Genomic DNA, 26,308 nt, shown 5'->3' with positions numbered 1-26,308 from the left:
TATTTCATACTCCACATTTAGGGGGTCCAAAATTGTTGTCACAGGGGCACTGGCCCCCCACCCCCTCAGAACCGCTAGTGGTTAGAGGGTCTTGTTTCATTTGTCAATGTGACTTTTGTAAGATTGTTAGTGCTCCCCTGTCACTGGCCTCCAGGCAGGCTGCACTTCTTTTCTTAACGGAACAATGAATGCTATGAATACAATGAAACAGCCCCTAATCTGAGTAAGGACAACAACAAAAAAGATGTGCCTGCTGTTGCACCGCCATACTCCCGCCACGAAAACCCAAGTCCTTTCGTGCTTGGGTGGCACAGAGTATCTGCCCGCCTCTCATGAATATATTGTGGACCGCGCGGTAGCTTAATCACATATGATGCTCGTACTGCTAGCCAAGCCTGTTGCCTCCACCGTGTGGTTATCCATCTACCGTTGTCAGTGGTCCCAAGATTTGAGGGGATGCGCCCCCGCCGTCCTCCTATTGTGTTTCGCTTGAACAAACTGTATGGCTCCCCAGGGCAGCAGTGTTGAGCACTGTCGGATTGAACATGGAGTTCATGTGACATTCTGGTTCGGAACTGGCAATATGTGCGTGCGGCTTGTGTGACTGGAGTGGTGAGACAGCGGCTTTTTGGGATACGCGGAGTACTCGGAAGTACCTACGCACCTTGTGTAATAGGTAAGCAAACTAATTTGTGTGGCACCTAGGCTCTATGTAGTCATATTGTAGCATCTTTCATGAGTCGATACCGATTTAAAATTGCCTATGCATCACTGGGTCACTAACCTAGCGTTTAGATGTAGCTACTCTGGCGTTTGTCACATTTTTACTACCACGGTACAGTTTATTTTCGCGCGCGCTGTGTGCGATTGTCTGCGAGCCTTGAAGGTTCACCTGAGTCTGTCCCTTTTTTATTAATAATGTTATCAGTAGGGCAACTCTAATCAATTAATAACCCATTCCTCAGCTATTGATTACAGCTCACTGACGTGAGAGACCGGGGAATAACATGAGACACGGTTTAAAACAACAGTGTCGACAACCTAGGTCATGTTTACTGAACCCTGAAACATATTAACCGCTAACAATGAACACTTCATCAAACAGAGACTGTTTTACCACATGACCGCGATTTCCATGTCACAATACATCCATTGTTGTAGTTGACTGGTTATAGAATGTGTTATTGATGAGAACTATTGTGTATGTGAAACTGAACAAAGATGGGTCGGGAAACCAACCAAAGAGACAGCGAAGTTTTACGTCCATTAAAGTATATATTTTTTCTCTCTTGAGACCCGCAGGAACAGAGGGCATAATTAGGGTCACTCTATTAAAAAGTGCGACCGTCACCTTCTCCCTCACACTGAAGACCTTCTTTTCAACTGGAAGCTTTGTTTCCTCAGCTACATTGAGGTAGTGTTGAACATACAGAATAACACGAAATGCTCTGAGACCAGGTTGAGTAAGTGTTGCAGGCCTAAATGAACCTGCTGGACACCCTTAGCATTGTGATTGGAATGTTGGTCTTCAGTTCTCCACATAACCCCACTCCCCACTCTCTTTGTTCTGGGGACAATCATCCACTGCTGTGTGTACAATGGTGGGGAGGGGCAGGGTCAATAAGGGGCATTGACATCTGTAGCTGACAGCTTCCTTGGGGTCTATTGACATGATGTATGTAAAGCTCAGAGACTGGTTAGTGAAACATAGGAAACGCTAAGAATGAGAGGCGTGGAGACCGTTCACATCCATGGGACCAAGTAAACAAAATAACACGCATGATGGCAGTCTCTTTAGAATCTAGCATAGATTGTCACCAATAATGAGTTTGCCACACATCTGGGAAAAAAAATGTATTTGTCACGTTTCATAGACAACAGGTGTAGACTAACAGTGAAATTCTTACTTACAGGTCCCTTTCCAACAATGCGCAGTTAAAGATAAGATATAAAAAAATAGAAATAGTAACACGAGGAATAAATACACAGTGAATAACAAGTACAAAGAACATGGCTATATATAGGGAGTATCAGTACTGAGTCGATGTGCAGGGGTACGAGGTAATTGAAGTAGCTATGTACTGTACATATAGGTAGGGGAAAAGTGACTAGGCAACAGGATAGATAATAGAGAGTAGCAGAAGCGTATGTGGTGAGTGTGAAAGTGTGTGTGTATGGCGTCTATGCATGTGTGGGGTGGGTGGGTATTTGTATTTATTATGGATCCCCATTAGCTGCTGCCAAAGCAGCAGCTACTCTTCCTGGGGTCCAGCAAAATTAAGGCAGTTTATACAATTTTAAAACATTACAATACATTCACAGATTTCACAACACACTGTGTGCCCTCAGGCCCCTACACCACTTCCACGTATCTACAGTACTAAATCCACTAAATCAAGTTTTCATAACAATCGGTGATCGGCATTTTTGGACACCGATCATTGCCGATTACATTGCGCTCCATGAGGAGACTGCGTGGCAGGCTGACTACCTGTTATGCGAGTGCAGCAAGGAGCCAAGGTAAGGTGCTAGCTAGCATTAAACTTATCGTGTAAAAAACAATCAATCTTAACATAATCACTAGTTAACTACACATGGTTGATGATATTGCTAGTTTATCTAGCTTGTCCAGCGTTGCATATAATCAATGCGGTGCCTGTTAATGTATCATTGAATCACAGTCTACTTCGCCAAATGGGTGATTTAACAAGCGCATTTGCGAAAAAAGCGCCTTTCTTAAAATCAATACACAAGCATATATTTTTAAACCTGCATATTTAGTTAATATTGCCTGCTAACATGAATTTATTTTAACTAGGGAAATTGTGTCACTTCTCTTGTGTTCTGTGCAACAGAGTCAGGGTATATGCAGCAGTTTGGGCCGCCTGGCTCGTTGCTAACTGTGTGAAGACTATTTCTACCTAACAAAGACAGCCTACTTCGCCAAACGGGGGATGATTTGACAAAAGCGCATTTGCGAAAAAAGCACAATCGTTGCACAAATGTACCTAACCATAAACATCAATGCCTTTCTTAAAATCAATACACAGAAGTATATTTTTTTAACCTGCATATTTAGTTAATAACCTGTTGGGGCTAGGGGGCAGTATTTTCACGGCCGGATGAAAAACGTACCCAATTTAAACAGGTTACTACTCTGGCCCAGAAAATAGAATATGCATATAATTGTAGATTTGGATAGAAAACACTCTGAATGGTGTGTTTGAATGGTGTCTGTGAGTATAACAGAACTCATATGGCAGGCAAAACACCTGAGAAAAATTGAATCAGGAAGTGGGGGAAATTAGAAATGTAGTTTTACTTTTGAATCCCTTGAAAAACTACAGTGACATAGGATTTACGTTGCACCTCCTAACTCTTCCATTGGCTGTCAACAATCTTTAGGAACTGCTTTCATCTGTCACCGGGCAGAAAATTATGGCTCAGTCAATCACTGGCCAGTCTGAGGACAGGTGTCTTATGACGCGCGTGCACGTGACTTCGTTGTATTTTATTTTTCTTCTGGGATGAATACCTATTGCCCGGTTGTAAAATTATTGCAATTTTACGTTAAAAATACCTTAAAGGATTGATTGTAAACATCGTTTGACGTGTTTCTACAAACGGTAATGGAACTTTGAACATTTCGTCTATGGATTTGCGTCCACGCCACATGGCATTGTAAAGTGTTCTGGATGGGTCAACAAAACGGACGTATTTGTCCATAAATTATGGACTTTGCAGAACAAATGAACATTTCTTGTGGAAGTGGGTGCCCATCCGAGTGCATTCCGCCGAAGATCAGCAAAGGTAAGTAAATATTTCGAACATATTTTTAGAGATTGGTCGACGTCGTGGTTGTAGGCTAAGTTCTGTACTCAGAATATTGAACAATGTACTTTTTCCGTAAAGTTATTTTGAAATCTGACAAAGTGGTTGCCTAAAGGAGTAGATTATCTCTAATTCTTTAAATAATTGTTATAAATTTTGTCAACGTTTATGAGTTCTTCTGTAAATGTATGTGTCTATTCACCAGGGGTTGTGGGGAGAAAACATTTTCTGAATGTCACTCGCCAATGTAAAAATTGGGTTTTTGGATATAAATATAAACATGATCGAACAAAAAAATGCATGTATTGTCTAACATGATGTCCTAGGAGTGTCATCTGATGAAGATTGTCAAAGGTTAGTGCTTAATTTTAGCTGTATTTCTGGTTTTGTGACGGCTATCCGTGCTTGGAAAATTGCTTTTTTTTTTTGCTAATGTGCTATGCTAAAATAATCTAATGTTTTGCTTTCACCATAAAGCCTTTTTGAAATCGGACAATGTGATTGGATTAACTAGTAGAGTATCTTTAAAATGCCGTATAATACTTGAATTTTAATTTTGAGATGATTCTTTTTTTGAATTTCGCGCAGTGCTATCTCACTGGTTGTTGTCCAACCAATCCCGTTAACAGGATTTATCCTCTAGAGGTTAAAAGAAATTCATGTTAGCATGCAATATTAAACTAGGGAAATTGTGTCACTTCTCTTGCGTTCATTGTACGCAGAGTCAGGGTATATGCAGTTTGTGCCGCCTGGCTCGTTGCAAACTAATTTGCCAGAATTTTACGTAATTATGACATAACATTGAAGGTTGTGCAATGTAACAGGAATATTTAGACTTAGGGATGCCACCCGTTAGATAAAATACGGAACGGTTCTGTATTTCACTGAAAGAATAAAGGTTTTGTTTTCGAAATGATAGTTTCCGGATTTGACCATATTAATGACCAAAGGCTCGTATTTCTGTGTTTATTATGAATAAGTCTATGATTTGATATTTGATAGAGCAGTCTGACTGAGTGGTGGTAGGCAGCAGCAGGCTCGTAAGCATTCATTCAAACCGCACACTAGTGCGTTTGCCAGCAGCTCTTGGCAATACTTGATGCACAGCACTGTTTATGACTTCAAGCCTATCAACTCCTGAGATTAGGCTGGCAATACTAAAGTGCCTATAACAACATCCAATAGTCAAAGGTATATGAAATATACAAATGGTATAGAGAGATAGTCGATGCGTCATAATTCCTATAATAACTACAACCTAAAACATCTTAACTGGGAATATTGAAGAACTGGGAATATTGAACAGCCAGCTTTCATATGTTCTCATGTTCTGAGCAAGGAACTTAAACGTTAGCTTTTTTACATGGCACATATTGCACTTTTACTTTCTTCTACAACACTGTGTTTTTGCATTATTTAAACCAAATTGAACATGTTTCATTATTTATTTGAGACTAAAGTTACCAGCACAACATTCACCACGCTGACCCTCAACACAGGGGCCTGTGCTTAGTCCCCTGTTGTACTCCCTGTTCACCCACAAGTGTGTGGCCGTGCACGACTCCAACACCTTAAGTTTGCCGACAACACGATGGTGGTAGGCCTGATCACTGACGACGAGACAGCATATAGGGAGGAGGTCGGCCAGGACAACAACCTCCCCCTTAACGTCAGTAAGACAAAGGAGCTGATCGTCGACTACAGGAAACGGAGGACCGAGCATGCCCCCATTCCAATTGACAGGGCTGTAGTGGAGCGGGTAGAGAGCTTCCTCAGTGTCCACATGACCAAGGAATTAAGATGGTCCACACACACCCACACACCTCTTCCCCCTCAGGAGGCTGAAAAGATTTGCCATGGGCCATCAGATCCTCAAAAAGTTATACAGCTGCAGCATCTTGACTGGGTGCATCACCGCTTGGTAAGGCAACTGCTTTGCATCCGACCGCAAGGCACTACAGAGGGTAGTGCGTACGGCTCAGTACGTCACTGGGGTCGAGCTTCCTGCCATCCAGGAGCTCTATGCCAGGCAGTGTCAAAGGAAGCCCAAAAATTGTCAAAGACTCCAGCCACCTAAGCCACTGACAGTTCTCTCTGCTACCTCACAGCAAGTGGTACCAATGCACCAAGTATGGAACAAACAGGACCCTGAATAGCTTCTACCCCCAAGCCATAAGACCTCTAAACAAGGCTGCTAAATAGCTTATCAAATGGCTACCCATTGCACAACCATAATGTAATCATGTATGTTATAAGTGCATCAAATATGTAAGTTGAAAACGCTGTGTGTTTTTGTACTTTTTAACCCTTTTTCTCCCCAATTTCGTAATATCCAAATGGTAGTTAGTCTTGTCCCATCTGTACCCGAGTACCCAAGAGTGGGTCCAGATCCAGAATTCTAAATAATGTCACGGGTCTGGGTCAGATCTGATAAGATGGTCTCTGGTATATGTCATTTTTGGTTGCCTCATGCTGTATGTCTTTACAGAGGTGTTTAACTGAGCCTAATGTTTGTTGTGTGTGCTGTGTGCCACTCCTGATGCCTTGTGAAGAGCGCATTAGTCCATGAGACTGGTTTTGAGAGGACACACCCTTTGAGATAATGACAATTGCCATGTGTATGTCTAAACTATTGTTCTTCACTGATCCACCTGTACACGAATACCCAAGATCCGATCCGGGACCCGAGTGGGTTCGGATGCAGTATTCTAAATAATGTCACGGGTCTGGGTCTGATCTGGTCTGGGGTATTGTTATTTTAACTGACTTCTCCGGAAGGGCCAATATACAGATACGAGCCTGACTGCTTCAGTAGAGAGAGAAAGAAATGTTGTCATTTATGCTGCTGCTCATGCGTTTCACAAGAATGGTGTGTAGCTTGTTGTTGGCCAATCATAAATCATCAAAGTGGCAATAGGTTACAGTCATAAAGTTAAGAGATACTGTATCTAATCAATGGAAGATGGAATTCAAATTACGGAATTAAAAGTTAAAGAAGGATAGGCTACAACGACCAAGAGCCAACAGGTAGGCTGCTACTTAATGTTCTGAATGGAGTTGTTGCTATTTGTAACTGTAGGATGAGAAAGTTCATGCACTGCAGCCTCAATTAGCCAAGCTAGCTAATGTTAGCTTAACTAGCTTCTCCCGGTTTGACGTAGTCAAGGCAGGTACTACGTATTCATATTTGATGATAAATAACCTAGCTATGGCAGCTATTAGTCTACGATGGCGTGAGTCGGCGTGGTTGGTTGCTGTCTCTCCCTCCATCATTCCTGCTCCCTGTGTCACTAGCTCACAGTACAGCCCCTCCCCCGCCTGCTAGAGTGGCATCTCTTTCTCCCTCTCGTGCTGTATCAGCTCGGGTTAATAAAGTAGCTTAACTTTTCTGCTGCTTCCCTCACTCGGACCTGACCAGGTCTATACAGAATGGGTCTAGTTGTCCTCAGGTCTGTTCGGAACAGTTCTCCTATATTTAAAGATTGCATATCGGGTCTGGGAGGGAAAGCCCCAGGTCCGTTTCGGAAACTTTTTGGACCTATGAAGATCTCTAGCGGGGGGAGCCTCAGGCAACGTACTGACAACTGATGCACAGAAATGTTCTTACAATCTCCTCATGAAACGTGTCTAGAACATTTAATATAGTATATTCTGAGAACATGACATTCAGAAAGTGTTCAGGCCCCTTGACTATTTCCACATTTTATTACGTTACAGCCTTATTCTAAAATTGATGAAATAAATCTAATCTCAGTAATCTACACACAATACCCCATAATGACAAAGCGAAAACAGGTTTTTTGAAATGTTGGCCAAATGTATTACAAAAAAAAGTATTCAGACCCTTTGCTATGTGACTCGAAATTGAGCTCGGGTGCATCCTGTTTCCATTGATCATCCTTGAGATGTTTCTACAACTTGTTTGGAGTCCACCTGTGGTAAATTAAATTGATTGAACATGATTTGTAAAGGCACACACCTGTCCATATAAGGTCCCACAGTTGACAGTGCATGTCAGAGCAAAAACATAGCCATGAAGTCGAAGGAATTGTCTGTAGAGCTCCGAGACTGGATTGTGTTGAGGCACAGATCTGGGGAAGGGTACCAAAACATTTCTGCAGCATTGAAGGTCCCCAAGAACACAATGGCCTCCAGCATTCTTAATTGGAACATCATCTCTGGCGAGATCTGAAAATAGCTGTGCAGCAACACTCCCCATCCAACCTGACAAAGCTTGAGAGGATCTGCAGAGAAGAATGGGAGAAACTCCCCAAATACAGGTGTGCCAAGCTTGTAGCATCATACCGAAGAAAACTCTAGGCTGTAAGACTCAAGGCTGTAATCGCTGCCAAAGGTGCTTCAACAAAGTACTGAGTAAAGGGCCTGAATACTTATGTAAATGTGATGTTTCTGTAAAAAAAAAAATATAAATTAGCAAGAATTTCAAAAAACCTGTTTTTGCTTTGTCATTATGGGGTATTGTGTGTAGATTGATAAGGGGAAAAAACAATTTAATCAATTTGAATAAAGCTATAACCTAACAAAATGTGGAAAAGGTCAAGGGGTCTGAATCATATCCGAAGGCACTGTATATGTTTGGCTAGGAGGACAAATCCTTTGCCAGGGTCACTTGAGGTAAATGAGAAGATAGCAGAGAATGAAAGCACTGAGATTTTACAGTGCTCGCAGGTATAGCCTATATGTCCTGAGCCAAAAAGCTCTTCAGTAGAGACCAATCGCAAAAGGATGAGAGAGATGGTCTTCAGAAGGCTGGTTTTAGAAGAAGGCTGTTTATAAAACCCAGTGTCTTCTGTTTAAATAGTAAGAATTATTAACTGTTGTCATGTTTTTCCTCTCGTTGTATGACTGTAACTGACATTTCACTTTAATCACTGAATTAGCCACCTCTGCAAGTATGTCTGTTCAAATAGGAGACTTTTGGCGCTTGTCTTTGTCAATTAAAGTACTTTATATGGTTCTCTCTCTCCTCTCTGCTTGAAAGAAATCCCAGCTCCCTGGGGGTCGGAGTAGAGCTGTCTGGTAATCTGAGGCGGCATTAATATTGAATAAGATGGAGAGAGGCATCAGCCCCACAAATTAATTTCCATATACAGAGCTGCTGACAATAATGAATAAAGCCTCACTATGCGTCCGTACAAGCCGTATCACCATGGAGACAGTGGATTCAAGGGATTTTGGGAAGACACAAGTGGACACAGCTTTGAAACAACACAGGAGGGGCAGGTAGATAATAAACACAGTAACACACCAAACAAACTCCCAGTCAGACAAACACAGCTACTCCCAGTAACACAAATTACACCGTAATTCATTGGTAGAACGTTTGGCAGAGAAGAACTGGGCAGCCATTGGCTCTGTCTACTGAGAAATGGCTGCTTAGTAAACTGTAAACCCGTTCTGTGTTCTCTCCCAGATTGCCTAGCTAAGTGTTCAAATTCTAGGGTAGATAGACTCTGTTCTGGATGACAGCCCTGAGCCAAATGAAATTGCCCTACAGTAGCTGCTGCCTGCCTGCTGGACAGTCCCTCTTCTTTAGCCGTCTCCTTGAGCCAGAGGGAGAAGAGATGACTTGATGTTTCAGGTTCATCTGAAGGTGCTGTGAAAAAGTATTTGCCCCCTTTCAAATGTTCTCTGCTTTTGCATATTTTTATATTCAGAATGTTATCAGATCTTCAACCAACCTAATACTAGATAAAGGGAACCTGAGTGAATAAATAACACAATAATTACATACTTATTTCATTTATTTCATAAAGTTATGCAACACCCAATGCCCCTGTGTGAAAAAGTCATTGCCCCCTTACACTAAATAACTGGTTGTGCCTCCTTTAGCTGCAATGACTCCAACCAAATGCTTCCTGTAGTTCTTGATCAGTCTCTCACATCGTTGTGGAGGAATTTTGGTCCACTCTTGCATGCAGCACTGCTATAACTCAGCGACATTTGTGGGTTTTCAAGCATGGACTGCTCGTTTCAAGTCCTGCCACAACATCTCAATTGGGATCAGGTTTGGACTTTGATTAGGCCATTCCAAAACTTCAAATTTGTTGTTTTTTTAGCCATTTTCATGTAGACTTAATTGTGTGCTTTAGATCATTGTCTTCCTGCATGACACAGCTGCGCTTCAGCATCACCTCACAAACAGATGGTCTGACATTGTCCTGTAGAATTCTCTGATACAGAGCAGAATTCATGGTTCCTTCTATTAAGGCAGTCGTGCAGGTCCTGAGGCAGCAAATCATCCCCAAACCATCACTTGAATGTTGGTATGAGGTTGTTACTGTGAAATGCAGTGTTTGGTTATCAACAGGCATAATGGGACCCATGTAGTACAGTATACTTTTTACTCATCTGTCCATAGAACATTCTTACAAGAGTCTTGATGATCATCCAGGTGCTTCCAGGAGCTTTTTGGCAAACTTGAGTCAACTTTTTGTACGAGATGGGTCCCATTATGTTTGGTGAAAACCAAACACTGCATTCCACAGTAAAAACCTCATACCAACGGTCAAGCATGGTGGTGGTAGTGTGATGGTTTGGGATGTGAAGACTGTAGCGTAACAAAATGTGGAAAAAGTCAATGGCACTGAATACTTTCCGAAGGCACTGTAAATGGGGTGGCAGGGTAGACTAGTGGTTAGAGCGTTGGACTAGTAACCGAAAGGTTGCAAGTTCGAATCCCAGAGCTGACAAGGTACAAATCTGTCGTTCTGCCCCTGAACAAGGCAGGAACCCACTGTTCCTAGTTAAATAAAGGTAAAATAAAAATGTACTATACTCACAGAGAATAAATCATCAACATTAAGGGAATGCTCTCCTAACTCTAACAACAGAACATGCTAAATAGGAGGATTTTGCTAACATACATAGAATGTTCCCATAACTAATGGAAAACTGGATACACAAACATCAGGGGAACATTGCAAAAACATTCTCTCTCGCTAGAATTGTTAGCTGGGCTGTTTTACTGTGGCAGTAAAATCACTGCAGTTCATTGCAGTATAAATCAGACATGCCTCAGACAGAACATACCCAGAATGTGGTTAACATGTTCTCAGAATATTCAATATTAATGTTCTAGATACATTTAATGAGATGTCGTAAGAACATTCATTTGTCCAGTTTTCTGAGGGTTAGGAGAATATTCCATCATCACAACAAACATACACAGAACATGTTTTTCTTTTGTTTTTTTAATGTTTATTTGGGATCATCAGGCGGCATCCTAAAACGTCCTTGCGGACCTACCCGGAACGTGTCTAGAACATTAATATTGAATATTCTGAGAACATGGTAACCACCTTCTGGGTAAGTTCTGTTTGACATTAAGAGAATGCTATATTTCCACGTCACTGGAACATTCCTATGAAAATGTTAGGTAATTACCTAATGAGACTCTTAAGGGAACGTTCGCTAAAGTTGGGGGAACGTTTGTTGTTAGCTCGGAGTCTGTACTGCAACCACTTTGTCTGTTTTACAGTGCTGTGAAAAAGAATATGCCCCTTTCTGATTTTCTCTATTTTTGCAAATTTGTAATACTAAATGTTATCAGATCTTCAACCAAAACCTAATATTAGATAAAAGGAAACAGAGTTTACAAATAACCCAAAAAATGTATACTTATTTTATTTAACAAAGTTATGCAACACCAAATTCCCCTGTGTGAAAATCTTCAGCAATCTACACACGATGCCCCATAATAGCAAAGTAAAAACTATTTTTTTTTGCACATTTATTAAAAATAAAAAACAGATACCTCATTTACGTTAGTATTCAGATTGGACATGATTTGGAAAAGCACACACCTGTCTATATAAGGTCCCACAGTTGACAGTGCATGTCATGGCAAAAACCAAGCGGGGAGGTCGAAGGAATTGTCCGTAGAGCTCCGAGACAGGAATGTGTTGAGGCACAGGTCTGGGGAAGGGTACCAAAATATTTCTGCAGCATTGAAAGTCCCCAAGAACATAGTGGCCTCCATCATTCTTAAGTGGAAGAAGTTTAGAACCACCAAGACTCTTCCTAGAGCTGGCCGCCCAGCCAAACTGAGCAATCGGAGGAGAAGGGCCTTGGCCAGGGAGGTGACCAAGAACCCGATGGTCACTCTGACAGAGCTTCAGAGTTCCTCTATGGAGATGGGAAAATGTTCCAGAAGGACAACAATCTCTGCAGCACTCCACCAATCAAGCCTTTATGGTGGAGTGGCCAGACGGAAGCCACTGCTCTGCAAAAGGCATATGACAGCCCACTTGGAGTTTGCCAAAAGGCACCTAAAGACTCTCAGACCTGGTCTGATGAAACCAAGATTGAACTCTTTGGCAAGCGTCACATCTGGAGCAAACCTGGCACCATTCCTACGGTGAAGCATGGTGGCGGCAGCATCATGCTGTGGGCATGTATTTCAGCGGCAGGGATTGGAAGACTAGTCAGGATCGAGGCAAAGATGAATGGAGCAAAGTACAGAGAGATCCTTGATGAAAACCTGCTCCAGAGCGCTCAGGACCTCAGACTGGGTCAAAGGTTCGCCTTCCAACAGGACAACGACCCTAAGCACACAGCCAAAACAACGCAGGAGTATCTGAATGTCCTTGAGTGGCCCAGCCAGAGCCTGGACTTGAACCCGATCGAACATCTCCTGAGAGACCTTAAAATAGCTGTGCAGCAACGCTCCCCATCCAACCTGACAGAGCTTGAGAGGATCTGCAGTGAATAATGGGAAAACTCCCTAAATACAGGTTTGCCAAGCTTCTAGCGTCATATCAAAGAATACTTGCTGGCAAAGGTGCTTCAACAAAGTACTAAGTCAAGGGTCTGGATACTTATGTAAATGTGATATATATACATACACATTTTAAAAAATATATAAATTAGCAGAAATGTCTAAACCTGTTTTTGCTTTGTTATTATGGGGTATTGTGTGTAGATCATTTTTTTCCCCCCCTCATCAATTTTAGAATAAGTCTGTAACCTAACAAAGTGGGAAAAGTCAAGGGATCTGAATACTTTCCGAAGGCACTGTATGTGTGGTATAGGCTGAGTGTGTACAGTATACTTCTGTCAGCATGCAATTGCGTGTGTGAGATGGGAGGTGGTGATGGTACTTTTAAACTAATGGTATTAGGTATTATCTCCCTCTTCTTCTCTTTCCATCTTTCCACACGCAAACACACACACTGCTCTATGGTCCGCAGTGCTGCAGTCATCTCCTAGGGAAACTGTCACCACAGCAACTCTTAAAATAATATTGAGGAGGCTTGGCTCCATTCCTCCAACATCCCCTACCCCACTCACTCCGTTTTTCACTCTTTCGCTAATAATAGATCCTGCTGATCACCCCACCTCATTGTCCGCAGCACAACACCTCGCATGAGAGAGTAATAAAGAAAAAAAGAGAGCGAGACTTGCGAGTTTCTCTTTGTGTGTGTGTGCTGCAGCTGCAAACTCATCCCTGTGCCAAGCGTTTGACATTTAACTACCAAAGCCATAAGCAGGGCCCAGGATTGTCATTGACATTAATTCTGTCTGGCACGGTCTCTCGCTGGGTGTGTTTTGCCCCCGTACCCTACTCAACCAAGATCCATCACGGCTCAGGACACATTCTAGTGCACACATTGTTGGGGCCCATCATTCACCAACAGAAGGTGTATTAGAGGAAATTCACCTATTCTTCACTCAATGTAAGGTGTTTTATTAACATTGTGAATATTATGAAGTAAGTGTACAGCTGAACTTGCGCTGATGGGACACAATCGCCATTTGTTCAAATATTCCCTCGGCCTTCCAAGTAGAACAACAAGCAAATTATCACCTATCACTAAACAGGTAATGTTGTCGCTTCATTATAAGCTAAAGATGGGGAATAATACATTTTACACAAAGCGCTCCAGTTCTTCAACCAAGCTTCGCCTCCAGCCTAGCTCTGGACCGTTCCATGTTATTAAACAGTGCTGACTGTGTGTGTGATCACTCATGTTGTTCCCGAGCCGCTGATCCTCCCGTCCACTACACTAACCATGCTGTTATGCTAGCTACCTCCTTCACTGTTTACATATTCATTTATTCAGCCATGACTGATGGCACAGGCCAACCACACCACTGGGCTTAGATGTCAATTCAATGTCTATTCCACGTTGGTTTAATGTCATTTCATTGAAATGGCGTGGAAACAACGTTGATTCAACCAGTGTGTGCTCAGTGGGACAGCTCTCCGTCTTCTGGTAAATTAAACATCTGTTGGTCGTTTTTCGCCTTGAAGCCGCTCCAAAAACACGCACTCTCGGAGCGCGGCGCCAGCAGAAACGGCTTGTCCCGGAAGAGCAGGCTGGTGTTTGGTAATTAGCGTGCTGAGTGGTTGCGTTGATTACTTCATTATTTCCCAAATAAGCATCTGTGTGAGGCAGTTGATTGATGTTTTGGGTTTGACAGTAATCCATGCTAAAGACCCTTATTATTGTTATTATTATTATTAACACAGCTCTGTTGAGAACAGGGGGTTGGTGAACACCTAGTGGAAAGTTGTTTACCGCGAATAGGCTAGGCTACAGTACCGAGGCCTTTTGAGGACTTTAGCCTGTCTCTTTGATGAAGGATCCATCAGGTCCGCTTACACCATGGCTGAACTCAATTAGCAGGCTCTCAAAGAGCTTTGGCGTAATTACTCGACAGTCATGGCGATGATAACATCACCATTAAAGCCTGAATCCCATTGTAGCATAGGAGAATTCTCAGATAGGAACCTGGTTGGGAGGCATGAAAGGAAAGGGTTTGAAGGGTGCATTATGTCTCAGACCCCGTATTGGACTTCACCTGACGTAATTGGCGTGTTTACCCATAGCTAGCTAAACTGGATGATACACACTGGACAACATCTTGTAATTCCTTGACTTTGAAATTAAAGTTTCTACGATGGATAATGGAACTAACGAGCAGTAAACAACATGTGGGTGCAAATAAGCCTCAAATAAACTTCCGAACAGCATGGAGTCATGCTCACTTTAAAGAGATGATCCGGAACTTTGGCGACTAGCAGGTATTTTTTTAAAGCTCCCTCTTTGGGCAGGATGTGTCAATGTGTAGTTCATACATGTATAATCTATGAGCAGAATTACTGTTTTACCTCAATTAACCACGAAATCTCTAGTTTGAAAACAACTTTTTTCTGGAAGCTGTGCTGCGCCATTTTCCCTACATTTTCTCCCAGCCCCCTAGACATTTGAGTTCGTGCCAACGACCTTCGGCCCCTCGCCATTTGAGTGACAGCTAGCAAGATGCACACACAGCAGAGCGAAAGAGAGCAATGACGTGGTGCATATATCTGCACATGTGACATATTACTCACTTTTCCGGGACCACTTTTGACTCGTGAACGCTACTTTCAGAACTACTGGCTAAAAAGTATACAAAAGTACCAGAGAATCTCTTTAACATGGCCAGGGAGCAGTTGAGATGAGGGACAATGAGGTTGAGATACGATCTGCAGTATCAATTGATAGGAAGTGCTCGTTGGATCCAGCCAAGTCATCTCTGCTGATACGCTCTAAAGGGCGTAATGAATTTCTAAAGTACACCACTGCAGGCGCTTTGTGTCGCTTCAGGCACTGACAGACAAGTGAGGCCAATCACTACTAGGCATGCTCTGACTGAGCAATCACTGTGTTGTTTCACTCTGTGACACACTGGGATTATTCATTTTCCAATAATCATGTTCCACCCTTGGGTTGTCTCTGGGCTGGGTTATAGCTTCTAATATGTCTGTCCTGAGCCCATCCAACAACTCTCATACTAGACTGAACTCCCAGTCAGAACCACGTCTCTTCCAATAACCAACCTGTCTAGACAGAGTCCACACCCTATATGTCCTCATATCTGCTGTCTGTCAGGGCAGGTCAACAAACCCACAGGGACTGGCTCGTTTACTTGCTCCATTATGGCTTTGGCTGTCCTGTTCCAATTCCTTTTTCATCAACTTGTACACCCAGAGTTCTCCACAACATGTCACTGCTTTAATCATGGGTATCCTTGAGTGGCTGTGGGAAAAGGTCACCTCTAGTTACCCAGCAGTAGATAAGGCTGTGGGGGATATAAGGCTCGTAGGCCTGCCAGTTCCAGCGTTAGTGAATTACTCTCAGTGGGTGTCAATCATGAACACCCGCTGTTGGTCAAAGCACTCCACTCAGAACTCTGACCTATACCCCTCTGTGTGGGAAGTTTCAGAAGGATGAAGGACCAGTAGGATGTAAATATAGTACAATGCAACCACCAACCAGACAATGACACTGCTTCCATGAGTAAGGGATCTTCAGTCATCATTAAAATCCTCTCATGTTCTCATACGCAGACTATCTAGCATCTGCTTTTAACTGTCAGTCTTAATGATGGTGTAATTAACAAAGCTTACAGTGGCTGGTTGTGTGCATGTTTGAAGTGCACCGTTGTGTATGTGTGTGTATCACAGGAGGCTGGTGAGGGGAGGACAGCTCATAATAACGTCTGGAATGGAGCAAATGGAATGGCATAAAACGCATGGAAACCAAGTATTTCATACCATTCCCCTAATTTGGCTCCAGCCATTACCACAAGCCCGTCCGGCCCAATTAAGGTACCACCAACCTCCTGTGGTGTGTGTATGTGTGTGTTTGAGCACAGCGCCGAAGCCAGACACGCTTCCAGTCCCAGCCGCTTTCTTGGATTTAATCCGTCTTACTAATAGCGGGGGGATGGGAGAGGGGGGGAGAGGGAGAACAATACAGCATCTCCCCCAAGGATGCCGGTTCTCCCACTCGTCTCACAGCTGTTTCTGAGTGCTCCCTGTGTAGACACTAAAGGAAGCCCAGCACATTCCCCCCTCCCTCCCCATCCTTCCTCACTACCCTCTTCCTGCCATTGTCACCGTGACAAGCCTGGTCTGCGTCAAGAGGTAAAATTAGATGTGTGTGTGTGCAGAGTATGGACCTTCCTGGACTGCATTTTTGCGTTACTGAGCTGTGCGCGTGTGCGTTGTGCGCGTGCAGCCGTTAATGAAAGAAAAGAGGAGAGAGGAAATGCAGATGCGTTGGAGAGAAGTTATTTCCTCGCAATACAGGTTATTGTGTATCTCCATAGACCGGCTTTGCTAAGGCTACCTCATGGAAATACTTTGACTTTTCAGAAGGTTTTGTACTCTATCTTTACCGGACATTGGAGTGAGTCAAAGTTTCAGACCTAACTAGAGAATAGAGATCATATCCAGATCAAATCTCTCCAAAAAGGTAAATACCATAGTTTATCGTTCTTGTTTCTCCAACCTTCTTGGATACCATGTTTTTTCACTCATACCAGTAATGTAGGCGTATAAGAACATTAGTAACAAACATGGTTGCTGTATGTCTTTACAGAGGCGTTTAACTGAGACTAATCTTTATGTTGTGTGTGCTGTGTGCCACTCCTGATGCCTTGTGAAAGAGCGCATTAGTCCATGAGACTGGTTTTGAGAGGACTCACCCTTTGAGGTAATGACAACTGCCATGTGTATGTCTAAACTAGAGGTCTTCACAGGTCCACCAATACAGGAATACCCAAGACCCGATCTGGGACATGAGCGGGTCCGGATCCAATATTCGAAATAATATCACGAGTCTGGGCCAGATCATATATGATTATCATGGGTCTGAGATGTTGTTATTTTAACTGACTTGTCTGGAAGAGCTCGTACAGATCCAAACAGGACTGCTGCAGTAGAGAGACATTTTATTTTTTATGCTGCTGCTCTTGCTTTTCATGAAAATGGAGTGTGGCGCATGTAGCTTGTTGTTGGCCAATCATAAGTCATCAAAGCTGCAATAGGCTACAGTCATAGAGCCTCGCTTTGTGTGTGGCAGAAGTTAGGTGATATCTAATCATTGGAAGATGGAATTCAAATGACGGAAATAAAAGTTAGAGAAGGATAGGCTACAACGACCAAGAGCCAACAGGTAGGCTGCTACTTAATGTTCTGAATGGAGCTGTTTTTAGTTGTAACTGTAGGATGAGAAAGAGCTGCATTGCAGCCTCAAGTAGCCTAGCTACCTAACGTTAGTCTACTATAGTGCAAGTCGGCTTGTTGGTTGGTTGATGTCTCTCCCTCCCTGCTCACAGTACGGCCCCTCCCCCACCAGCAGGAGCGGCACCTCTCCCCCCCCCCCCCCTCGTGCTTTATCAGTGCCGATTTAATAAAGTGGCTTAAAATATTTTCAGCTGTTTCCATCAATCAGATCGGACCGGGCCTGGATCTGACCAGGTCTATTCAGAAAGGGTCTAGTTGTCCTTGGGTCCGTTTGGAACGGGTCGCTATATTTTCGGAACGGGTCCAACTTTTTAAACATTTTTAATATGATGGCACTTTGTCATCAGTTTATCTGAGAGGTTAATTCTGTTATTAAGCCCACTCTATTGGTGTCCATTAGATGTTTTATGGAGAAACATTAAACGCAACCCAAGGAGAAGGCGTGACATACTTCACTTCTGTGGCCGCAGGATACAGCCCTAATTTATGATATTACACCATTACATTATTAATCTCTCATGCAGGTAGATACCCTAAGGGCCACTAAAATTGCTTTAATTGTTATGCATGATACTTTATTATTACGTGAATGATTTAGACAAGCAGCAGGATACTCCCACTGTGTCCTCTCTCAAGCTTAGAGAAATTCTCAGTGTGTCCCTCTTAAACTTGAATCTTTCCAACTCCCTAACCACTGTACTCTGCTGTCCTCTACACACATGACTCACCACTCCTTGAGTGATGTGCAATAGGACCTCAGGGCCTTAATTGGACCGACATGGCACTAACTTTCCTTAAAGCTTACCATTGGTAGCTCATAAAAACATCCAATTGACAAACACCTTGACAAACCTTCCTCCTCAATTACATGCTTTCAGATGCCTGTACTGCGGTTCTCGAGCATCAGTTTTCATTTTATTTTGTCTGGGGAAAGCGTTGTTTTTCCTTCTACCTCTCCCCATGTATCACGGCCGGCTGTCAGGCTCTATAGAACAGTGTGCAGCAACAGGGCAAGGTGCACCGGAGGAGGTTCACCAGGTAACTGCAATGCCTGCTGGGTTGTGGGAGGATTGATAGTCGTTGACAACTCCCCTGGCGTTGCAGCGCTAGCCGCTGCTGTGTCATCCTACACTACAGAATGGGCTGTGGGACGCTGGGCTGTTTGTCTCCATTTCAAATCACTGGTGAGGAGACGCATCTGATACTGCTGTGTCTCCGGGGCAAAAAATATCCCTGCGTTGTCTGACCAATCAGAGTTAAGAAAGGGCTGAACGGTGAGGTCTCGTTGGACAGGACATTGTCCCTCCCGTGGTGCTCTCTGACTAACCACTGTCTGTCCCCACAGCGTGGAACTATGGGAGCTCAGCTGAATCTAAAACAGCTGAATCTGAGAGTTTTAATTTCCTCATTAATACGACCTCCAGAACATTTGTTTGACATTTTGTTTTTCTTTCAACCCCTCGTCTGCTTTAAAGTGAATTTTGAATGGTGAGCCAGCAAGTTTTACCATTACTTACAATACATTCCTTACTTTTCATTGTGCTAAACTCATTCCATGCTTTTTATTTTTTTATTTAACCTTTTATTTAACTAGGCAAGTCAGTTAAGAACAAATTCTTATTTACAATGACGGCCTACTCCGGCCAAACCCGGACGACGCTGGGCCAATTGTGCGCCGCCATATGGAACTCCCAATTGAACCTTGTACTAAAACATTGATGACAGTAAAGTAGTTCCTAGCCTCCTGCATGCTTGTTTGTGGTGTGGACCTTGCAGTTGGAGATTACTTTACCCGACTAGCGCCTGTTCCCAGAGCCTGTCAGACGGTGCACAGAGACAGTGTGACCGTAGGGGTTAGCGTCACACGCAGACGGAGACAGGGAGGAGTGCCAGGTGTCAGGCCCCACTGCAGATTGATTGTCAGATCGGTCGAAGACACACACGTCCATGGTCTTACAGGATCCCCCTTTCCGTTACACACACATGCACGTACACACACACGCACACACAAACACACACACACACACACACCACCCCTATTGACGTAAGTCACACTGACACTCTCAGCCTGAAAAGGTCAGAAGAGTACATATATTTCCTCTTTAGAACATCCCTGTGAATCCATGCTTTTGGTATTGCCAGACAGTGTCCCTGCTCATTTCAAAGAGGATATTTATTAGATGCTTGGTGCTGTGATGTTAATGTCCCAGAAGTGGTGCATGTCCTAATATGATGTGAGTACATGTCAGCTGATGATTGTTTCTGAGCATCAATACAAGTCGTTTCTGAAGTCAATGCAACAGAGAGTTAGGACATGGAGGGATCAAGCTTGTCTAAGGGAAGATGAGAGAGGGAAAGGAGAGAGAGGGAGAGGGACGCAAGTAAATGAGAGAAGACCAAGGGGACATGGGAGATAAAGGAGTGTTCGACGGGAGTAGGGCGGGTCAAGTTGTGTTTGAGGCTATAAGATGAGATCGGAGGGCACAGCTATCACAGCCTCTTCCACTCCCACAGTAGGCAATCAACAGACCGAAGCAGTCCACTGCAGGTACTCCATCACACACATCCCCGCCCACCCACTACGCAAAGAGCCAAGCTTGAGAAACACAGCACTGAATCGACTGACTACCTGCTCATGCAGTTAACCAAGCCTCAAATATCAACACTAGCGCAAGCTGAACACCCAACACAGCACCCAACACAGCACCCAACACAGTCAGCCAACACAGTCAGCCAACGGTTGCATACTAAGTCACCCAAGTATAACACCTACAAAACCAAACCAATGTTTTATCAAGGAATTCAAAGTGCCAATCAAGCAGTTTTCACAGCTGAGTAGCCCCGCCCACTAGACAGCAAGGCATCGGATGGATCAAGGGTAAAAGGCTACATGCTCGTTATCTGCTACTAAGGTCTCATTGATCGCCTAGTCCAATAATCAATGTGCTTCACTCAGGAGTGGCTGAGTTAACGTGTCTATCTGGCAGATCCAGCCAACAATTTTTAAACTGTAACGATTAGACGATGTTGATGTAAAGGGGCTTGTCTTGAACTTGACTAGAGCTGAAACGTCTGCCCTTTGCGTCAGAAATTTGCACAAGGGACGAGAGGAAACAGATTCTGCTCTAATCTCATGTTGATGCATTTGTTAAATGACAGAGATGTTTAATCCTTGAGTTATTCTTCTAGATATTTGAATTGTTTTCTCTCCTCTTTTCTCTCTGGAACTTTCTCATCTTTCACTTGGATGGGAGAAATGAAGTATATTAAATAATCAACACAATACTTCTTCACTTCATCAGTAGGAGACGGATACAGCATGATCAATGGAAAAGCTGTAAAACGCAGTAAAAAAGATCTTACAGTAACCACATTCTCCTGGAGGATTTAGGATGCACACTGTCTTGCCAGGCAATTCTGACAGGCATCATCATCAGGCTTTGTGTAAAGTGTGGTGAATTTAGATGTCTATCACAACCCACGCTCTCTATTTTCCGGCTGTATTATTTTCTTAGTGATTGTGACAGGCGTAGCAGGACGTGATGCGCTGCTAGCTTCACTTCACTGTTAATCAGCAGCACCACACAACACGGCAGCAGTCAATCATATTATTACTGTCTGCAGGGTCACACAAGGACAGAGATTTTTTTTATTTATTTAACCTTTATTTAAACCCTCCCCTAACCCGGACGACGCTGGGCCAATTGTGCACCGCCCTATGGGACTCCCAATCACGGCCGGTTGTGATACAGCCTGGGATCAAACCCGGGTCTGTAGTGAGGCCTCCAGCACTGCGATGCAGTGCCACTCAGATAAGGTGGATATAGAGAGGGGGAGAGAGAGAGGAGAGATATACAGTGTTTACAACAGGGATGCTGCCAAAGAGAGACGAGCTGCATCCCAATATCTCGGTCTTCACTGCTCGTCCCAATAAATCTAAAGGGACATAAGGCATGTGTGACAGCTATGCAATGGCTAGATGTTAGGCATATCAGATTGATATAGGGCTAGCACTTTGAGTGTGTGTGTTTGTGTGATTTTTGTGCATGCGTGTGTGTGCACCCTTGAGCTATCCATCAGACAACCAGATCTGTCTTCAACCCACGTCAATTATATGTCCCATTATTGGTGTTGACAGTTTGCCTGTAGACAGTTAAAGGATTGTTTTCCATTCTGTGGCATGCAGTCAGTTAGTCTGTTATCTTTGTTGCTGACCATAATACTATTTGAAGTCTATGCGAGCTGTACCTTTTGTCAATGATGAATCAGACCCATGTGCGCGCTCACACACATACACAAACAAATGCACACACAGGACCTTGGTCACAGCTGCTCTGATGAATGGTCTTCGTCAGAGGGCAGGCTTGGCTAGTGAGTAATGGGGACGATGGAGGTGTTGTTGGACTTCCCGTAACTCTCCTTTCTACTGCAGGCAGGTGCTGCTGTAGTTTTTACTGAGTGGAGGCACTCAAGTAAATGACTAAGATATTCATTCCGGTTGGTGTGTGTGTGTGTGTGTGTGTGTGTGTGTGTGTGGGTGGTTATGAGAGCTGAGCTGGCAGACTCAGCCTGTGGAGCCGACCACACACAGACTCTGTGACGCACACACACACACTAAACAGGTGCCCCTCACTACGCTGCTATGCTGCTGCGCTCCATGTCTTTCCTACACAAACTGCTATTGGCAGGTGTACAGTTGAAGTCGGAAGTTTACATAAACCTTAGCATAATATATTTAAACTCAGTTTTTCACAATTCCTGACATTTAATCCTAGTAAAACTTACCTGTCTAAGGTCAGTTAGGATCACCACTTTATTTTAATAATGTGAAATGTCAGAATAATAATAGAGAGAATGATTTATTTCAGCTTTTATTTCTTTCATCACATTCCCAGTGGGTCAGAAGTTTACATACACTCAATTAGTCATTTGTAGCATTGCCTTTAAATTGTTTAACTTGGGTCAAATGTTTTGGGTAGCCTTCCACAAGCTTCCCACAATAAGTGGGAAACATTCCTCCTGACAGAGCTGGTGTAACTGAGTCAGGTTTGTAGGCCTCCTTGCTTGCACACGCTTTTTCAGTTCTGCCCACAAATTCTCTATAGGATTGAGGTCAGGGCTTTGTGATGGCCACTCCAATACCTTGACTTTGTTGTCCTTAAGCCATTTTGCCACAACTTTGGAAGTATGCTTGGCCATTGTCCATTTGGAAGACCCATTTGCGACCAAGCTTTAACTTCCTGACTGATGTGTTGAGATGTTTCTTCAAGATATTCACATAATTTTCCTCCATTATCATGACGTCTATTTTGTGAAGTGCACCAGTCCCTCCTGCAGCGAAGCACCCCCACAGCATGATGCTGCCACCCCGGTGCTTCACGGTTGGGATGGTGTTCTTCGGCTTGCAATCCTCCCCCTTTTTCCTCCAAACACAACGATGGCCATTATGGCGAAGCGGTTCTATTTTTGTTCCATCAGACCAGAGGACATTTCTCCAAAAAGTACGATCTTTTTCCCCATGTGCAGTTGCAAACCGTAGTCTGGCTTTTTTATGGCGTTTTTGGAGCAGCGGCTTCTTCCTTGCGGCCTTTCAGGCTATGTCGATATAGGACTCGTTTTACTGTGGATATAGATACTTTTGTACCCGTTTCCTCCAGCATCTTCACAAGGTCCTTTGCTGTTGTTCTGGGATAGATTTGCACTTTTCGCACCAAAGTACGTTCATCTCTAGGAGACAGAACGCATCTCCTTCCTGAGCGGTATGACGGCTGTGTGGTCCCATGGTGTTTATACTTGCGTAATATTGTTTGTACAGTGGTACGTGGTACCTTCAGGCGTTGGAAATTACTCCCAAGGATGAACCAGACGTGTGGAGGTCTACAATTATTTTTCTGAGGTCTTGGCAGATTTCTTTTGATTTTCCCATAATGTCAAGCAAAGAGGCACTGAGTTTGAAGGTAGGCCTTGAAATACAGCCACAGGTACACCTCCAATTGACTCAAATTATGTCAATTAGCCTATCAGAAACGGTTGTATTTTATGCCAGTGGTGGGTCTCTTTTTGGTGATTAATGTTCTTGCAGAGGCATTTTGTGAACTAATTACTGTGTCCGTTACGATACTCTTCTTTTACAAATAGAACAGAATTGCTACTTACGAGCCACTTACGAGGAGACTATAGCAACGTTATAAATCAGCTGTTGCTACTCCTTTCTATCCATTTACTCTAAAGGGTTTAGACTGGTTGTTGAGATGTACAGACAGACAGGGAGTCAGGCAGGCAGTACAGTATGTGAGAATCCTCCATGATTATGTAAGTGGCAAGAGACTCAGGTAGCCAGACCAGTTAGTCAGTGAGGGTTGATAGGAAGTGATGATATGTCCCCACCTCCCTCCACATCGGGGTGAATGGCATGCTGGGAGTCTAATGTCCTTTTAATGGCCTGGCATTTACTAGCTGGTTGGCGGGGGGAGTGGCGGAGAAGTGGGGGCAGGCTGCGCTGATTGATGACCCGTGCAGCCAGCACCAACCGCCTCAAGCCTGCATGACATAGCAACTGCAACTCATCCTGCCATCAGGGCCATGGCCAATGACGTCGACAGCGTTCAATCACAGCACAGCGCTGCCAGTGACTCAGCACCATAGCATCCTGCAGGCACACATTTGGCGTGGTGGAGAGGAGGAATGGGATGCTGAAGAACTTAGCATTCCTTTCTATAGAGCTTGTGGTAAATACCTGGTGCTATTTCATCAGGGACCGTTATTGGAGCAAATCGATACTGTAGTAAACATTCAATTTGTTTTCGCTGGCTGGCTGGCCAATTAAGTGATCACCGCAGCACTCCAGTGGCACCATCAACCAATCGGCTACTCTGTGGTTGAGTCACTGCTTACTGGCTCTTAGCTATTGCTGTGGCACATGCTTGAAGAAGAAGTGTTATTTGTTTCATAATGGAATTGTTCATTGTAATCAGGCCCGTCATCTATTGCCGGGGGGGGGGGGATCAGCCTCAGCAGGGTCTTACATGAATTCCTGTTATGAAAGCCCAACTACCCTTGGTCTGCTCAGGGCCGGATAACCAAACTACTCAGTGATTTTTCTCTCAGCTCCCTGGCAAAATGGGCCCCAAATGCAGTGGTCCAGCCCTGGGTCTACTGTGAGGTCACTAAGAGCACAAGGGGAGGGGGGGGGGGGCCTGAGACATCAGCACTTCTGAGTCATGGCCCTCTGAGACTCATCCTCCCCACAAACAGCAGCACAGGAAACACATGGAGAGAACGAGGCCCTTTGCGTCAGGAGGGAGGCCATGTTATCAGGAACTGTTTACTGATTCCCATCGAAGGGGGGAAGAAACATCACTTTTCGCTGGTCCTCTGGGAGGATGTGGTGGAGATAGGCATTCGAGTCTTGTTGCAATCACATGAAACCCCTTGAGATCACGCCAATGAGGTCCAATGGACATCCACTTTTCTAATCTAATGTAACCGGTCTGTTTCCAAAATGGCACCTATTTTCTTTTATTTTCCAAAATGGCACCTATTTTCTTTTCTACCCTATGGGTAGTGCACTATATAGAGAGCGCACTTTATAGTGAATAGGATGCCTTTTGGTACTTACACATTGTTTATCCTCTGGAGCTGCCTTGGTGGCCTTACTATAAATTGACCTATTTCTACATTTAGAATTAGAATATTAAAATGGATTAAAATGATGGAGAAATGTGGTTTATGCAAAAGTTGTTAAATCTATCCTAGCAAACATGACACCCATTGGCCCCATGTGGGTATTCGGTGGCCAAGGTGGGCATGGGATAGCCCACAGAATGTTCACACCAAGCCCACACCAGCCCAAAAGGTGCTAGCCAAGCACAGGTTTGCCCAGCAATCCCACATCAGACCATCACGGGCTAGCCCACACCAGCCCGACACGGGCTAGCCCACACCAAGCCAACACCAGCCCGACACGGGCTAGTCCACACCAAGCCAACACCAGCTCGACACGGGCTAGCCCACACCAAGCCAAAACCAGCCCGACACGGGCTAGCCCACACCAAGCCAACACCAGCTCGACACGGGCTAGCCAACACCAGCCCGACACGGGCTAGCCCACACCAAGCCAACACCAGCTCGACACGGGCTAGCCCACACCAAGCCAACACCAGCTCGACACGGGCTAGCCCACACCAAGCCAACACCAGCCCTACACGGGCTAGCCCACACCAAGCCAACACCAGCCCTACACGGGCTAGCCCACACCAAGCCAACACCAGCTCGACACGGGCGAACTCACAACAAGCCCAACACAGGCTAGTCCACACCAATCCTACTCCAGCCTAACACAAGCTAGCCCACCACAGCCCAACACGGGCCAGCCCACACCGAGCCCAACAGGGGCTAGCCAACAACAAGCCCAGCACAGGCTAGGCCATACCAAGC

The 26,308-nt window shown here is 44.2% G+C and overlaps 1 protein-coding gene across 2 annotated transcripts in view; it reads left to right on the top strand.

Moving 5' to 3' along the window:
* The first annotated feature begins 388 nt into the window (after nt 1-388).
* The window catches only part of LOC115154943 (transmembrane protein 108), a 79,557-nt gene continuing 53,637 nt past the window's right edge, over nt 389-26,308 (top strand). Inside the window, exon 1 of one of the 2 annotated variants that reach the window (XM_029701667.1) lies at nt 389-676. The gene's annotated coding sequence lies outside the window, so the exon portion shown is untranslated. Of the gene's footprint in view, nt 677-16,766; nt 17,100-26,308 lie in introns of those variants that run through there. The other variant, XM_029701678.1, reaches the window with a different exon arrangement.

The sequence above is a fragment of the Salmo trutta genome, chromosome 2, assembly GCF_901001165.1.
Source record: "Salmo trutta chromosome 2, fSalTru1.1, whole genome shotgun sequence".
Taxonomy (NCBI): domain Eukaryota; kingdom Metazoa; phylum Chordata; class Actinopteri; order Salmoniformes; family Salmonidae; genus Salmo; species Salmo trutta.
The sequence above is the reverse complement of the archived record's forward strand: the minus strand, read 5'-3'. Positions and strand labels throughout refer to the sequence as shown.